The following is an 18,958-nucleotide window of genomic DNA, read 5'->3' on the forward strand; positions in this document are numbered from 1 at the left end:
CTCTAACACAGAATATGATCAACTTATCAGAGTTGCTTCAGAAGAATGGAGGAAACTAGTCACAGTTGTTTTAGTCGAAAAGGGATCAACTTGTCATAGTTGATGTTGTCTTGAAGCAAAGGATGTCCTACATCAGTCCCCCTTCTTGAAAGAAACTCGCCCTCGAGTTAGCTAATAAGAAGAACTTCATTCTCTCCATGTATTGCTTTAGGCCTCGATTGTCATCACAGAATATGAATTCTTTTCCTCCATGGAAAATATAGATGTCACGTTTACCGGCTTACCACGATGAAACACAAAAGTTATAGCTCTAAAGATCACAACTCGAAATAGCCAAGAAATGTTCCTCAAAGTATCACGAGATGTGTATTGACGTTTTCCGCGGTCAAACACAAAATTCACGTCAGCAACGGTGGTAAAATAAACCATGCCAGCAGCAACCACCATGAGTACATCACATGTAACTTTTGAACCTCTCTTTCGAAAGTACATTCAATAGACTCGTACCTCCGCTGGTTTAAAAATTGGAAAAGCCCCTTGACTGTAGTACCTACATTTCTGCTTTGAAACAAAATCCACCGACCAAGTCTTCTATTCTTGACATAACGCATCAACTGTATAATCCAATAGTGCTCCTACCAACAATGATGCAACAGGCGGTGAAATGAATGTGATAGTCGTTTCAACCATGTTAGTAGTACCTACTGATTTCCTATCTCCTCTTTTTACTCGGTTGGTACAAAACATGCCTTTTCCAAGATGACTATCCAGCTTATCATAGCACGCTTTTCGTGTAGACTTGCCACGATCAAATACAAAGTCCATTATTTTGACCACTTACTGTAGCGTACATTTATGCACGGTGTACTGTCAATTAATTTGCAAACAAAAATATTTTTGCTGTTATTTGAATGTTGTGAAAACATTTCAATGGCATTTGAAATATTCTTGTCTCCCTGAGATGACCTTTCTTGTGTTCTCTTAACGGCGACCTCTTCTACCGCATCTTGCACCACTGTAGATTTTGGTGGTTCAGCATCGTATGCTGACAAATCAAATATTGTCATCTCAGTTGTAATGGATGCAACCTTGTCGTTGTTAACTTCTTTGCATACTTGCGCCCGTTTCAAAGTTATGTAGTCCAACGAATCCATATTAGAACTAAACACTACTTTTCCCCTTTCGTAGTAATTACCAAAATTATCTGGAAAAGCAAAATCTAGGAAAACTGTTTGCTTACTTCTGACTTGTGGAAACAGAACACCACTATGTTGTGACTTCTCATTACGGCCTTCAAAGTGGCCTTAAAGGGATGATAAGCTTCAGGACTGCCTATTATAAATTTGTCAGCATGAATAGTAATATCTAGAAGTATTCCGACTAACGACGCAGCAACAGGTGGTGGAAAGAAAGACACATTGGTAATGTAATTGAATGATCCCCAGTCAGAAAAATGACGCATAATTCCTATGTCAGAGCACTGTTCCGTGGTTGTTGAGATTACTTTGTTTCTCTCGAAATAATTGCACACTTTATTGTCTTGAAACACAAAATTTTTAAGCCGTGACTTCTTCTTATGGTTTTCATGTCCGTAAGCTTTGGACTTGCTAACCATAAATAAGAAAAGGAACAGACTCCCTGAAGAAAACTGAACGGAAAAATATGGAGCATCCACATACCTTTGTCCGTAACCTGTGTTGTCACCCGTCTCATGTGTAGCATAGAAGTTCCCAAATTAAGGAAGTTGAGGGAGTTATCAATGTTCTCCATTCATTGATTTCTTATACAGCATCAGTTTCCATAACACTGACTAGCGTTAACTTGTAGTCCTTCCCGACCAATGACTTGATTAATTTATTCTCTTTTAGGATTACATCTAGTTGTAAACTTGACAACAATTCCTGGTGTTTGTCGTCTGTCGTTTGACCAAAATTTAACCAAATAGTGGCACAACTAAATAAACCAAACATTAGAGAATAATGTACTAAATGGAGTTGAACAGTTTTGCTATACTGATTAAAGTTGTGAGAGAAATATGAACTATGCAGTGCAAATCCATCCACCGTTTGCTCTTTATCCAAGTGGTGCTCTGCATAATCATCTCTAAAACTCCATCCATGAGCAGTTGTCGAAATGTAGACTTGTACTACACATCTTCCATGTAAGCTTGAAACATTCTTCTTCAAACCATTACCATCTTCTTCGGCGCATGTCGTATCAGATACCAACATAAGTGGAATCATAATGTCAAAATATAGACGAGAGGGTTCAAAGTAGGAAACACTAGCAGCTTCACAAAGATCAACATTATAAAATACAATAAATGCAGATTTCCCTCCAGGCTCCCAAGTAATTTTCTTATCATTGATATTTGATGACAATCCAAATAATATGGTATCTAGGTGTGAAAATATATCTCCAAAGTAAGATGTCCACTTCGACCCTTTCCAAGGTTGGTATGCACACAAAAACTCCAGGAAGATATACCATATTCCAATAACGAAGAATAGTAGAATTTTCACAGCATGCACTAGGATTGACGAAGAGAGCTCGAAAAACTTGAAAAATATTGGAAAGTATTCCTTCATGCTACCACTTCCTTGATCGACACAATGGTTCTCCACAATATCTTTGTTATCACCATATTCCGGGACACCGTTGTAAAGAAAATCGTCCGCTCGAGTAATTTTTATAGGCGCGTAATCTAAGCAACAACTCATATCGATCCAAGAACCATCAATGGGTACAAGTTTACAGCAATATTGAAGAAAGAAAGCTTCACCATCAGTTTTGAAGAGAACCACCAGCTTCCATGGCAGCAAAGTAAAGTCTGTCTGGTGTGTTGCGAGGGTAAGGAAATCTGGGAAGTATATTTGAGTAAGCATAGACACGGCAAATTCCACCATGAAGGTGTCCTCCTCGACCCTTTTTGATAAGGTTGGTAGGTGCACAACAAATCCAGTAATAGTCACCTTTTCTGTGCCACGAAGAAGAGAAAAATTCTTTGAGGTGCAGGTCATCAAACCCAACATGAAATTAACACCGTATCCATCACTTGGCATTAATAATCCCGGATCCAACAAATATGAATGGATGCCATAAGAAACTGTGGATACTTGTTCAGATGTCCAACTTATACTTCTTGTTGATGGCTAAGTATCATGCATGCAAGCACCAACTATTGACTGCTTAAAACAAAATCTTTTGCTAAACCTTGTGCTAATGATACTCTTAAGGCAGTAGAGGAAACTCGACCATGAATTCTTCCAGCGAACTTTGAATTCTTCCACGAATTCTTTCGTTGAACAATATACAGTGATGCCATCACTGTGATAGAAGGAACTTTAGGAAAATTCCATCCAATACCTTTTGGTGTAGACTATTCTACATATGTCTCTTTAAAGAAAATTTTATCACCGGATTGTACAGTGTATATGGGGCTTTTCAAATCCGACAATAACCTTGTAGCTAAAACTTGTCTACCAATATAATCTTCAATATATGTATATTTCAGAAACAGATGTTTATGCATGTCAACAAATATATCAAACGACACCAAAGAATTCTCATCGATTATCCCAACTAGTTGAGTCTTATTAAGGCTTATATGCGAAACTATTTGTGCATCCACTTGATCAAAAGCTTGATTATAATCAATAGAGAAAACATGCATATGAACATCAGAAGTTATCAAACTAAGATCCGAAGACTTACCATTATGCTCAGAAAAATCATGCGATTCATGAAAGACCATGCTGACTTGATTTCCTTCCTTCTGAGCATGATTTACTTCGTCCGTTTGAGAAGTAGTTTTCATCTCTTCTTCACCAACTGATGTAGCCAAAATATCTCTAGCACCTTTAGACGACGAAGAATCATCTTGAGTTGATAACGATACAACTTTATCGTTATGTGATTCCTCCTCTTTGTCGACCATTTTTTCTTCTTGCATTGTAACATGATTATCTTCATCTTCTGGAACAGAAGCTTCTATCTCTTTTTCGTTATCTGACGTAGCCGAAACAACGACAGTACCGTTAGAAGACGATGAATCTTCTTGAGCAGGCAAAACAATTTTGAAATTTTCAACAGTCCTCGCTTTACGAATCAGTACTTCAAGCTTCTTCAGTTGACGCTTTTCAGCTCTCATGTTAATAAGGAGTTGGTATATTTTGTCTGTATCTCCTATGGCACAAAAAAGCTTTGTCATATTGTAATCATATTCTCTAATACTTGCTGACATTTTGTGTTTAAGCTGTAGAAGATCTTTCAGAGTTACTACTTCCATGATCAAAAACGAGATTAACAAAACTAGGTTTTCTTTTCTTTTCTTTTTTTATATGGGATAGGGTTTTGAGTTTGCGGAAGCGGGTTTAAGGATCTGTTTTTAGATAAAAATCTAAAAACTTTGTATCTGATACCTACTAATGTAGAACTTGTTAAGAAGAAGGAAATACGGAGATTGCAGGTGATACGAAGAGACGAAAGAGATACGAATAAGATGAAACTGATAAAGAGATTAAGAAAAGATAAAAGAGAATTCGTATAAACGAATAATAAGATTGATAGTAATATTGTTTGATAAAAGATTGTATATCTAAACAAGAAGGCTTAGCCTTTATATAAGTTCTACAAGAACCAACTAAAAGAAAGAAAAAGAAATTCTAATTAAACTAGGAAAGTAAAAGACTTGCAGAGCAAGTAAACGAGACAAAGTTGATTACAGAATGGGATCAACTTATCAGAGTTGCTTCAGAAGAATGGAGGCAACTAGTCACAGTTGCTTTAGTCGAAAAGGGATCAACTTGTCATAGTTGATGCTGTCTTGAAGCAAAGGATGTCCTACATCAACTAGTGACTCTAAAATCTCTATAAGTTGAAGGTTTTATGATTTTTTTTTTTTAAATATATGCTTAACCACTCCCCCACACTTAAACCTTACATTGTCCTCAATGTAATTGAATCCTCCTATCAAAGTCAAGGTGGGAAATCCTAACATGATATGGAACAAGAAAAAATAAATAAACAAAACAAAAAGAAAATAAAAAGCAAAAGGATAAGAAATACAAAACCAATAGGTTGCCTCCCATGTAGCGCTTGTTTTAAAGTCGTCGGCCCGACTTGGCACTTGCAAATTTCATTTCACATATACTAACAATCTGAAAATTTGGGGATCCACCCATAGTACCTGTCTTGCAAACAATAGCTCCATACAAATGTTAGCACAAGAAAACAATAGTGAAATTATCGCCCGATAGAAGTTTCCCCCCACACTTAGTCTTGTCTACACTCGGAAGTGTATAGAGAACATAAAATTTGGGAATTTGTACGGATTCTTCTTGGCAAACATGTATGGTGTTAGCCTCAAGTGTTTCCAATGGCGGATATCGATAAACAAAGTTATTAAAAAATACTTTTGAAGCACATACACTCAAACCAATAAGAGATAAAGGAGAAGAATCAATATTTAAAGGGTTAGACAAACCTTGCATAATCTCTTGTATTTCGGAATCCTCTTCACTCTTAGAAAATTCAAATGAATTACTTACCTCTTGCATATAATGATCCTCTATCAAACCTTGTAACCATTCTTCGTTATTTTCCATATTAACTAAAGTCTTGGCATCATTAAAATCATTGGCAAGTTTAATTGGGCCTTCCACGAATTCAATCAATTTGGTTTCATTATCGAGCATCAACTCTTCAACATCCTCATCATCCGAATCGAATTCCTCTCTTATAAAATCTTTTTCGGTCTAAATCTTAAGATCTTCTTGTGAGGGTGTTACACCGTTTATAACAATAGGAAAGTGAAACCCAATCTCCTCCTTTTGAATAGGCGAAGGTTCTTTATTATGATCCAGAGTTGGAATAACTTCCTCATTGTTGCAAGGAATTTGCAAAGGTTCCTCTTCATCATCGGAATCTTCGTCAACCTCAAAATCTTCAACATCAAGACGGCGTTCAAATTCCATTTCTATGGCCTTGTTAATTTCGTCAAGAGTCTTTTGTGATGCACCGACTTCTTCTAGCTGCTCATGTTGCTTAAAAATTTTTCTGACATTAACACGTTTCCTGTCATCTTTTATAATAGACGATATCTCTTCTCTTGGCATAAATATATAAAGAGCAAAATAAAAATGAGTATGGCTAGGTCCGCTATCGTAAGAATAATCAAACATCTTCTCGTTCTTGACAATGGATGCTAGCAATTCATATGAACACCAAGAATGGTACCTGATATAAAAATTCTAGAAAACAAAGTTAGAAACTAAAATAAAATGTAAAAAATAAAACGAAAAGAAAAACAACTAAAGTTGCTCCGCTGCTCCCCGGCAGCGGCGCCAAAATTTGATACGTGTCGTAACCACAACAAATTAGTGAATATTTTTCCACTTAATTAACAAGTAATATGGTGGTAGTGAAGTTCGTTCCCACGAGGAGCAAGAGGTTTTAGTTGTCTTATAATGTCACAAAAGGGGGGGGGGGGGTGTTTGGTTTTAGATTTTATAAGCAAAATAAATAAAACAATCAAAAAGATAAAGTTAAAATCAATAGACAAGATCAAGGATTCGTTCTTCGTTGCAAAACAATGATTCAAGTTATGTTCTTTTCCACTTTTCATTAGTCACAGATTATCACCAACCGTAGGTTAACAAGTTCGCTTAGCTAACACCAAAATTCCTCGTTTCACTGAATAACAAGTCCGTTTAGTTATCATATTCTACTCAAAAGAACCACCTTGAGTTTCGCTTACAAGATGTAGTTCGACCGAATGCATTAAGATTTATGAATTTAGGTTTAGTACTAGTAGTTAAACTCGGTTCGCTCGATCCACTTTCAAGCGTTGTTTTCACACACAATTGCTCCACGGAATCCCTCTGCAAAGTCTCGTGTTTTCTACTTGTGTAAAAAGTTAAGAAACGATTACTTATCCCCTAACTTTTACTAGCTTTAGATAAAATTAACAAATCAATTTAATGTGCACTCTAAATAACCTATCAATCAATCATAAACATTAATATTAGTAAAAATCATGTGAAAACTTCGAAGTAGAATTAAAAAAAAACTCAAAACATGTCAAGAACTAGGAATTCATCCTCAATCAATAATAAAATTAGCTACTCATGGTTTTGAAGTTCACAAAGAATAAAGAAAAGAAGCAAACAAAAACCAAAGTGTAGTGTGTATAGAGGTGTAGAAGTGTGTAGAGAAAAGTAGAGAACTTCTCTATTTATAGGCTTCAATTTGCTTGCAATCCTCTTAAGAGTAGAATCTCTTTCCCATTATAGCTAAACTTCCAAATCCTTGTCTTTGTAAAATTCCTCATATTCTCTTTCCAAATTTAAGTCAAATTCCACATCCAAGTCCTACCCAACCCGTGTTTCCTTGTTTTAGAAGCCAAAATACGTCCCTTTAGGTTTGCCAATGGCGGCATTGTCAAGATGGGTTCTTAACTTGCCAAAAAATACGCCCAAATACCTAACCCACGAGTTTATGTGCATGGTCGGTCAGGAGTGTGACCCCTTCTGGTCGTTCAGGTCTGGACGACTGCAACCTTGCTTCAATGTTTTGCCCATAACTTCCTTATACGAACTCGGAATGACCTCATTCTTTCGCCGTTCACTTCGTATTTGAATTCTCTTTAAGATGGTCATAATAAATTCTGGATTTTAATGAGTTGAAATTGGTCTTTGGGCCTTCTTCATCAATTTTGAATGATTTCTTCTTCTTTTCTTCCGCATGACTCCAAAGTAGCTATAAAACTCAAAACACGCGTAAATACATAATTTAAAGGAAAATAGCAAATAAAGCATAACTAATAGATATTAAATCAAGGTGTATTCTACATCTATCAAAAAAGTAATCACAAATCTCTTCGTCTCATTCTTTGTGATTCCACAATAATTTGTTCTACTACCATATAGATAAGTTATTGTGAGGTGATTGATATTTGTAGGCTGTTCTTCAGGAATATAAGACCGGATTATCAATTGGTTCATGTTCACCTTGATTTATCAAAATACGGAACAAATTTCGTAGGTTTTCTGTGGGAGACATATTTATCTATCAGAATAGACTTTTTTATGGGAGATAGATTTGTTTATAAAGTATTAGACTTTGGGTCGTAGCAACTCTTAGTTGTGGGTGAGATCAACTAAGGGAATCTAGTGCGTAGAATCCAGCGTGGTTCTAGAAGCGTAAGGAACATGACTGTATCTTAATCAGTGTGAGATTGGTCAGGGCTCAACTACATTCCAGTCTGAAGTTAACTTGTAGTATGCTAGAGTATGTAGCGGTTTAATACAATGTGGTGTTCAATTCTGGACTAGGTCCCGGGATTTTTCTGCATTCGCGGTTTCCTCGTTAACAAAACTTATGGTGTCTTTTTTATTTCTTTTCCGCATTAACAATTGGTAAATCCAACCTTTGGTTTTTGATTGAAATTGATTGACACTTGAACATTGGTCTTTGGTACCATTCAAGTTGTTTCTCATAATAATCAGGCTCACGGATTCTATCTATTGGATTTGCTGATTACATTGAGAAACAAAGATATAACTCTTAGATATATATTCCTTTATTGAGTCTCTTGGAATTATATTGGAGTTAGTCCATACAGATTGCCTAAACGTTGTTATACCCCCGCTTTTTCAATTGGTATCAAAGCAGGCAAACACGCTAAGACCTCATAAGTCTGTGTTTGTCGCAATCTGACTATATGGACGAGTCTATCTCTAATAACGTATCAGTTCATAAATTACCAGATGATTTTCAAAGATCGGATTCACCTGAGAAGACTGTCATATCTAAACATTCTCTTGATGTAGAAACTGTTGATAACTGGGAAACACGCCTAGAAGAATAGTTGGATGAAATTTCTGATGAAGGTGATTCAGATATTGATAGATATGTTGATGAGGAAGTTTCAGAGTATGTTAAGGTTTTGAACTCGTTGGAAAAGAAGAATATGAGAACTTCTCATGTCACACCTCTTCTGACTTCTCTCTGTCAAGAAAACAAGAAATTGAAAAAGATTTACGGAGGTATTTATGTTTTGAACCGGTCAGGCGAATCGATCCTCTAAGATTCCGAATTTGGATGAGTTGAGGTTGGTCTTTGTCCCGTCTCTTGTTGTTGAGTGTTTTGCTCCGTTTCATCGCACTTGTTCCACTTCTCTTAGACTTTGGAACTTGGATTATTGGAGTACTACTCTTTTAAGCTCATTTGTAGCTTTTACAAGAATGTTGTTGGTGAATCACAAAGAAGGAAGTTCAAGAATGGGCAGTAGTACGCATTCTTATGGGATTTTTTTAATGTTCACAATCATCTTATGTGAACTATGGTGCATGGTCGTTAATGACTTTGTATGTTTATATTTTGAAAAGGCGAGGGTACCCAAATATACCTCAAGCTAAAACTTTTCCTACCTATAATTCCTTTCTCCGAAAGTGATTTTCTATGGACTGAGTCGAGACAATGCAACTAATCGGTTCACACTTCGTGTGATCGTCTATGGACACGAGATCGAGACAATACAACAATGAAGTATGTTTACTTGATAAAAAGGTTCGGACTTAACCAAACACAATAGGATTGCTTATCAAGTAAATAAGAATTAACGTTTGTGTATTTTACTTTAATTATAATAAAACAATTATAATGCGGAAATGTAAAGTAAATGACATATCAAGATTTTGTTAGTGAGGAAACCACAAATGCAGAAAAACCCCGGGACCTTGTCCAGAATTGAATACTCTCAGGATTAAGCCGCTACACAAAATTAAACCAACTTTGTATAGTTGAGACCAAGCAACTAAACCTATAGTTCACCTAGTTCCATCTGTATTCCCACGCCTCCAACTTATGAATAAGTCACCTACTTGGAACAATTCCTTTGGTTCGTATTCCAAACAGTAAAGGAACAACAAATCTGTTTGGTATCAACTCTATTCAACCAAGTGATGTAAGTCGGACAAAGGCTCCTCTGTTTATCTTAACATAAACTCCTTCGTCAGGTTCTTAAATCTATCTTATGTTCAATCACTAAAGGTAATTGTTAATATTTTTCAATGAATACTTTTAATCACAAAGAATTGTATTGATGCCGATCTACACAACTAATCAATCCAATCTACCACAAGGATAAACCGATTATAGTTGGATCCTCTTATACCGAAACAAGTATTGTGCATACCAAAGATTATGAACCCCAAATCAGAAATATTCAATATCTTCTTTGTCTTCAAATCTTCTTAGATCTTCAATAAACACATGCACACAACAACATGAATCTCTTGTGATCAATCACGCACAGAACGGAGTCTGTTAACAATGGATTATCACAAGATCGTCTTTAGCACTAACAACAGTCTAAAGATCCCTGTCGAAACTTCGATCTAGTTTGAGTGAATCTTATATCAGAAGAGAAGATTCTCAAGCATAAACAAACTAGGTGCAATCAAAGTTCAACCACTGTTAGTCAATCAAATCAATCGAAAACACAAGATAAACCGCAATTATCTAGTTTCCCACCAACGGTACTCGTAGAGCTTCTCAATCCCAAAGAAGACTTTAAACTGAGCGGCCGTAAGATATTTCGCCTAATTAGGTTACTCTCCTCTCCGAATAGGCGGCTACACCAGTAACAACACAACCGGGGAAGTTTGCTGTCACGAAGGATTAGTTTGCTAGAAATGCAAACTTCAACTATTTATAGACAAGGAAGTTTGGACACCAAGGAATTTCCAAAACCGAAAATATTCTCAAAGATATTCAATATATTCCAAATTCGGTTTCCATAATTCCTGGAAATGCTCTGTCCAAAATAATGACCGAAAATCTCTTTGGAAAATCTCAACTAGTAAATGCACATTAATAATTCTCATTTTCCTAAAATAAAATTAGCAACCTTAATTAAAAGATTCTTAACTTATTATATTTCGATCCTGAGATTTTCTTCCTGTAGCTATTAAGGAATAACTTTGAACAATAAAAGATAAACATTATTGTACGTGTTCAAAGTATGTCGACATCCTTACTTTGTAAGTCCTCTTTCATACTTACAACCTTGAAAACGATTTGCCACACTTCCAAACAAGTTTAGAATTGGTTCATCTGACTTTCAAGAACCGTGTAATTGATCAAGAACACTCAATCACAAATCATGGGTTTAACGGTTCTACCAAAACAAGTTTTGGTTCTATCTCCATGTGAGTTATGTGCATAGTCACACTAGCTTTCCAAAATTAGATTGACTAGGTACTAGGATCGGTTCCCCACATATATATGGTATCTAACTTATATGTGTTGCACATGTCTATAGGATCGGTTCCCCTTTGCCTAAAAACGTGTTGCACATGTCCATATGATCGGTTCCCTTTTCTGCTACAAACTTGCTGCACCTCATACAATGATCGATTACCCTTTGTGATGTGTTGCACCTCTTCATAGGATCAGTTCCCTTTTACCGAGATTCGGTTCAACAAATCACAAACTCGATCATACAATCTCAGGTGATTACTTAAGATCGGTTTCACTAATAAAAGTCATACCAATACATAAGTCGGGCCTTTGTTAATAGTTTTACCAAGAACAAAAACAAGTCGTGAGCGGTTCTACTAAATCACACATATTGGATGTTCACAAGATATGCAATGAATAACAATCCCAATAACGCCTGGTGATTTCCTTTTCGATTCATAAACAAGTTTATGAACTTACTTCCTTAAAAAACATGTAAAACATTATTTCCTAGGATGAAATCCTCACCTCATACCCATACATAATCACGATAGCATTTAAACGATTATGTTGATGTCTTATCTACAAAGTTTAATGGTTAAGCAATAAACTTCATATTGTATTCCTTAATACTATGTCTATCTAGAGTGTTCATGCTTCGCAGTTTCGTTTTCAATATGCACGACTTGAAAGATACGTTAGGGAATGAAACAGTTCAAGTCAAATATCACTAACCTCAAGTGGAAGGATGATGTTGTCGTTGTAGTTTCTTACTTCTTCACTTCTTCAAGTCTTCTCAGTACTTGTAATGTCTCATATCCTAATACTTTCAAGATAACCTATACGAAGTTGACTCTAGTACATAATTAAACGACTCTTAAAATGAGTTTTGATTCACTAAAATATGACAACCAAACTTGACATACCAATGCTTGGTGGGTTCAACCGAGCTATGCTCTAACATATTTGTTAAGAAAATCTTTTTATACGCCTTTGGTAGCTATTCTTGGTGTAAATCCGTGCGAAAAAGATTGATTCTACCCTCTAAGAACAAATCATCTTGTATGTGCATTATGAGTTTGTCTTGATGTCTAGGAAACTTCTTATGAGAATTTATTATTGTGTTTTAAGAAGGATAACTAGGGTTTGGAATAGAAAATATTGTGATTACACATAGCTATTGCTAATGATTTTCATCTTGCAATGTTTTAGATTTATTTATTTAAATTTTAAGTTAATTGGAAGACGATTTTGCAGTATTAATCTTTATTTGTTTTATATATTGCAAAAATATTATGGAATATTTGCGTTTACGTCCGTGAATTATGATTGTCCTATATATGTCAAAAGTTAAGTCTATTATGTCTTTATGCAAATATTGATAAAAGATAAAATGAACTTTTGAATATTCCACAGTATTGATCTTTCCCTGATCCACTTATATGTGAAAGTACTATATGGCTCCATAAGTTTTCTTATGTTGAGCATTTTCGATTAAATTAATCATTAAGGCTCCTTTAATTGTGGTTAATTTAATTGAGTTTTCTGGATACAAATTCATGTTTCATGTGATTTTTTAATATCCAAAAATATTCTTCTTTTTCTTGTAAAAGTAAGGTCGCTCTTGTTGTTATTTCGGGAATGACATTTTATGTGGGAGAGTTCTTAATTGAACTTGTGCTTAATTTCCAATTTTTTGTGGGAAGTGCGGCTATGAAATATTGTAGGAGTTATCTTGTATCTTTATAAACTCCTTGATGAATACACTAAGTTTCGACTATGTGAAATCGTCGAAACAAACTTGATATGTTCTCTTTTAGTCATGAATAATCTCTTTGAGAATCTCATTATGATCCCTTTAGTTTTCGTACCTTTGCCATTTTATATTGACAAAAAGGGGGAGAATTATTTTGTAGTTCACACTACATACATATGGTCATTAGTAAGGGGGAGTGGTTTTCATTGTGAGATGAATTATTGACTAAGGGGGAATGATACATATTACCATAGTATTATGATCAAAAAGTTGTGATACAATTGAATTTTGATGTTGTGTAATAATACTATGACACTGTATAAGAATAATTGAGAACATATGTTTTCTTATTGTTATGGCTATGGATCTTCAACAACTATGATGCTGAGTTGAACACGTTCAGAATCACTGGAGCACTTGGATTGAGGAAGAACTCAAGGAAATCAAGCATTTGTATGAGAATCTACAAAGTTTATTTATTTTGTAATCCATATGTATTGATAGTTTTATCACTAAAGTTGACAAAGGGGTAGATTGTTAGAGCATTGTTCGGTCAAACTCGCAAGCATTGCTATCTCAAGCATGTTTGTCAGGTTTAGTTGTCAAAACTATAAGTCCTGATTTCTAGTCTACTTATAGCTATGTCTCGGATTAGGATAGAATATTGTGCAGTTGAGCTTTAGACTTCACGACGTTCATCAATTGAAGACGAAGATCTACTAAGGGGAGCTTGGAGGAACTTCATATACAAAAAGTATGTGGAGACTTGAAATCATCTACCACACAGAAGTCTATAATATTTTATCTCCTATTGAGACTAAGTCGTATAGCTATATAGACTTTATATTATACATATTTGATATTTCGAGCTGAGTTTAACTCGCTTATATCTTTCTCGAAATATGTGTTGGAAAGATTTTTTCTTTAACTACATTCATCATCATTCTTGACGAAAGTCAAAAGATGATCATGTGTGTAGATGGGGAAAAACGATTTGCTTGATTTTACAGAATTGAAGAGTCGAACGTGTGGAGACTCCTTGAACCGAGCGAAATGTTGAACCTCACACAGATGCACTCCAAGAAGGGAGTGCTTTAAGTTCGAGAGATCAATCTGTAGGACTCCGTCCTAAACCAAGAACAATGGTCATTTCCGAGTCAATTCGGTCACAAGAGAGGATGGGTTGATCTATAGGAGGGAAGCTGACAAATGTGTGAGATCAATGGTGATCTGAGATTGTAGGTGTGTTATGAATTCAGCGTAAGAACGCTCTGAATGATTGAATTTTACTCAATTGAGAGTGATTACTCAGACGATTAGTTCGTGTAGACGAAGATTGTCTGTATGAACTTGCCTAGAAATTGTTTGTTTTGACGAATGTTCGAGTATTCGAATCTTGTCCTTTCAATCAGGATTCAGAGACATTTTATAATGCCGGAGTTGAAAACACCATGATCCCATGAAGTGTGAAAGTTGATGGCATCAGAGAGTGGGGAAGTGGGAAATCGTGTTAAAACCAGTTGCTCATCATGAGGAGACTTGGTTAATTTTCCACCCACTACTTTGTTGACTCTTCCAACCGATTGCACGACTTTCTCACATTCTCGTCGTGGGTGAACACACGTGTCGTAGACCGCCAGACCAAAACCCTAGTTAATATCCCCTATGTGACACGATTGATATCTCGTGGTTGTGGAGTCAGTTGCTAACTTTATGGGACGATGAGTCCATGTATTACTGAGTTGAACATGATTTGCAAATGTTCTGAGACTCGTGAATTAAATAAGTCTGCTGAGACGAGGTATTATTATGTTGACTACCTAAGACGAGCAAGCTGTGTTGCTGAGTTATTGAATATTGATAGTTGAACCAATATTCTTGAATCTGAGCAAATATTGCTGGTTCGAGCAAATATTGCTAATTCGAGCAACTATTGTCGGTTTGAGCAAATGTCGTTCATTTGATGAATTGTTGGTAGCAGGACCAAGTAAAATATTAATTTAAGATATTGACTGCTGGGTTGAGTAAAATAAATAAAAATTTGATCATGGAATTAACATAAAATTATCAGAGTATTTGAATCTGCTCAGAATCATGTTTCTGCGGAGTTCTGAATTCAAAACCCTAATTTTACTGAAATGATGATTTATTGCAAATCAACCGCAGAGTGATGCAGGGACCGGCTACATGGGATGATGAGTTCACCATGTAACTCCCAGATGCTCGAATGAGCAAAATACCAAAGTCTCTTGAGGACCAGTTGGTGAAAGAATGATTAAATGTTGGTTTAATAATTTAACATAATGCTCGTGTGAGCGACAGATAATAATAAAACCTACCCGTGAAAAGATGAGGGACCGTCCAAGAGGTCATGGGACCGGCTCTTGGTGGCCGTGGGACCAATAGATGGTCGTTTTAGCAAACTCTCGATTGTTCGGAAAGAGTTTGAACCTAATATGAGCAGTTGAGAAAAATAGGTTAAAAATAGTTAAAACATGTGGGACCGGCCACTTGCAAGCCTCAGGGACACCCTTGGTCGGTCAAGGGGATGCGTCCATGTCACCATGTTGTTTGTGTCTCAGTCCTGAGAGTTTTGATATTTTTCGGTGCGCGTTTGAGCAACATTTTGAGAAAATATGCAGAATCCGGAATTTTGATGAAACTAGGAAAAATACATGAGATGATGAAAAATAATAAATAAAACAGGGAATTGCAAGGTGTGGGACCGGCCAGGGCTAGGACACGGCTGGCCGGCTAGCAAGCGGTCCCACAATATTTTCCCAGTTTTATGTAATTTTATGTATTTTCTCTGAATTGCGGGAAATCCCATGAAACTGGAGAGTTTTATGAAATTAGGGAACTTCCATGAGATGAGGGAAATAATATAATAATAAAATAGGGAATTATGGAGTGTGGGACCGGCAATGGCCAAGGCATGGCCGGCCGGCCAAGGGGCACGGTCCCAGCACTCTTCCCAATTTTATGTAATTTTTTCATGATTTTAGGGAATCTTCATAAAATCAAAGAGATTTGTTGAAAACAAGGTATTTTGTTGAAATCAGGGAGTTTTCATGGAATGAGGAAAATAAAACAAATAAAAATAATAAAATAAGAAGCGTGTGGGACCGGCTAGGATATGGCCGGCCGGCTAGAGCCCGGTCCCACGGATTTTCTTAATTTTATAATATTTTCATGGGTTTAGGGAAAATTCATAAGATCGGGGAATTTTCATGGTTTTAGGGAAAATTCATGAAATCAAGGAATTTTCATGGACTGAGAAAAATAATAAAATAATGGGGACGTGAGGTGTGGGACCGACCACGGCTGGAGCATGGCCGACCGGCTGGTGCTCGGTCCCGCGACACCTTTCCCTAATTTTATTATTTTCCTTGACAAAATATCATGAGATTAGAGAATTTCCTTGAAACGAAGGAGATTTGCTCCAACGAGAGAATTTTCATGAGATCAGGGAAAAATAATAAAATATGATAAATTATAAAATTGGGCGAGGGATTGGTCATGGCATGATTGGCCGGCTAGTGAGCCCAGTCCCATGACGCCTTTGCTAATATTTTTTTATTATTATTTTTCCTTCCTATTTTGCATAGGTTAATCGTTCATTCGTATTTTTGAATTGCTCGTTTGCGCATTCAAATACTGGTATGTGCATTATTGTTAAGTACACTTTCACCATTTTAGTTGGGGCTTATTCGATGCTCAGATGCCTGTTTCGTTGAATATTTATCACTAACCCGTGGAATTCTGTTGGGAAGAACCACGAATTGAAGTGACGAAATATAACGAAGAATCGTAGAATATTGCTGGATATTCAGGCGATTAGAGATAATTAACTGATGGCTCTATACTAGCATGACTTCCTATCTAGGAGCATTAATTATCTGAGAGTAGAGCAGTATGAACTTGCTGGAGTATCATATTTCTCCTATATAGTCAGGGAAAACCTGGTTGCATCCTGAAGACGTTGTCGCTCTATACTAGCAGGCATGTTGTCTAGTAGCCGTCCAATCTTTCGATTCTATATAGAAATAATTACTTAAATTGCTCAGTATTCATGAGATGTGCAGTGGCCTCAGCTGGGAGACTACACATCTACAGATACTCTGAGAGACAGCCTTCTCAGTCAGAGATTTTATGGCATGAGTTTTCACGCTTTGTTGAGAGACATGAGTCTCAATACTCATCCGATTGTCGGATCCGGAGTATGCATAATTATGGTTTTACGATTTTTCCCTTATCGAAAATCCATTATCTACATTAAGTTCCCTGCTTAGTGAGGGACAGTCATGTTCCTCAGTCAGTATTGAATGGTGATTTTCCAGGTACAGACAAAAATAAGTAGTTGAACTTATAAGATAAGATGTTACAGGATATAGACTGAATGAGCAAACCATGGTTTGAGTGAAAACCCCAGTAGCATAATAGAGCTTCATCTGGTGAGCACAAATTGGTGTAGAACCGCTGATTTGATGACGGGACCTTGGTCGATTTAGGATTCACGGGTCCGGGCCCATGAAAAGAAATCCTTGTTTTAGGAATAGGCCCTCGTTCGTTCGTCAGTTTAAGGAACAAACAAAATAGACCTGAGTCTAATGATATATAAAATTTTGTCTATGAGCTTTCACGAAAGCCGAAATTTTATTTTTTAAATAAGTGAGATTTCACAAAGTGGAATAAACTCTCGTTTCAAAGATGGATGCTCGTACGAGAGAAAAGTTTTTTTTTTTTGTATAGACGTGCGTCGGTTAGTAATAAATTTTTTTTTATGAGCTTTCATGAAACTTTTTATCTTCGAGCTTTCAGAAATCTTTGAAAATATACTCTCGCTTCAAAAACAGATGCTCGTGCGAGGTAGCATAGATATATTTTTCAAATTTACGTGAGTTTCACGTTAAATATTTACATATTTTGTAAAATCATGTTTTGATTTTGAACAACTGTTGAAAGTAGACAATTATACATGGTGAAATAATGTCCGTATATGAGTTTTTCACAATTGTAGAATGGACGTATGTCCAATTTTTGAAAAACCAGTGGATTTAAAATTCACGTGGATTGTTCACGGTTTTATGAAAATCAAGTCGTGATTTTGAATAATGAATTTTATTCGTCTTTGCAGGTTTGAAGGAGCGAACAAATTCTCGAGATTATAATCACTACAGCTAGTGAAATTGTAAATAGGTAAGAGTTGGATGGTTACCATTTTTGTAGACGCTATTGTGAGCACCTTTATTCCATGATTCATCGTTTTTTCGAATCCTGCGGTTTGTATGAACGATGTGCTGAAATAGCCACTTTGCAAGAATGACTGACTCCCAGGATGATACTTTCAAAGATGGTGTTTCCAGAGATGACATCTCCACGGATGAAACTTTAAGAACTGGTACTCCTGGGACCTCTGAGTGATAGTGAGAGATCCTTCATACTGAGTTGTACTCCTGGTTATTTCATTAGCTTTACCACAAGATGATTGTATAGTGAAATCCCGGATCAATGTAGACTCCACGGAAATTGAAGAAAGTCTATGGGAGCAAATGACGTGCAGTCCCCATCCGTTTCTTTGGTGAGTTGTTAGCACTCCTTGTGTCATGACTTTGGCCATGCAATTAGGATCACGAGACCAAGGTTTGTTATTTCTTTTCAGACTTTTGCTCCATCGACTGACGGTCTTCAACTTGTTCCTGGGCAACAATTCAGGAATCCAACTCTGATGAAGAAGTCGATGTAAGTATCTCTTTCGTGCAAGTGATTGTGGCATCTCCTTGAATGAAATAATAATAATTGTTGTTGATTAATCCAGAAATAAATCACTATAGATAAGAAGCATTTTAATGAGGCGCACTCTTCTTTGGGGCATGGGAATATGGAGAATTCCCGAAATCCCGAACCGAATGGAGATAACGGCGTTGTCAATGGAGATTCCGGCATTATCGAGCCTTC

This window comes from Papaver somniferum, chromosome 5, assembly GCF_003573695.1.
Source record: "Papaver somniferum cultivar HN1 chromosome 5, ASM357369v1, whole genome shotgun sequence".
Classification (NCBI taxonomy): Eukaryota; Viridiplantae; Streptophyta; class Magnoliopsida; order Ranunculales; family Papaveraceae; genus Papaver; species Papaver somniferum.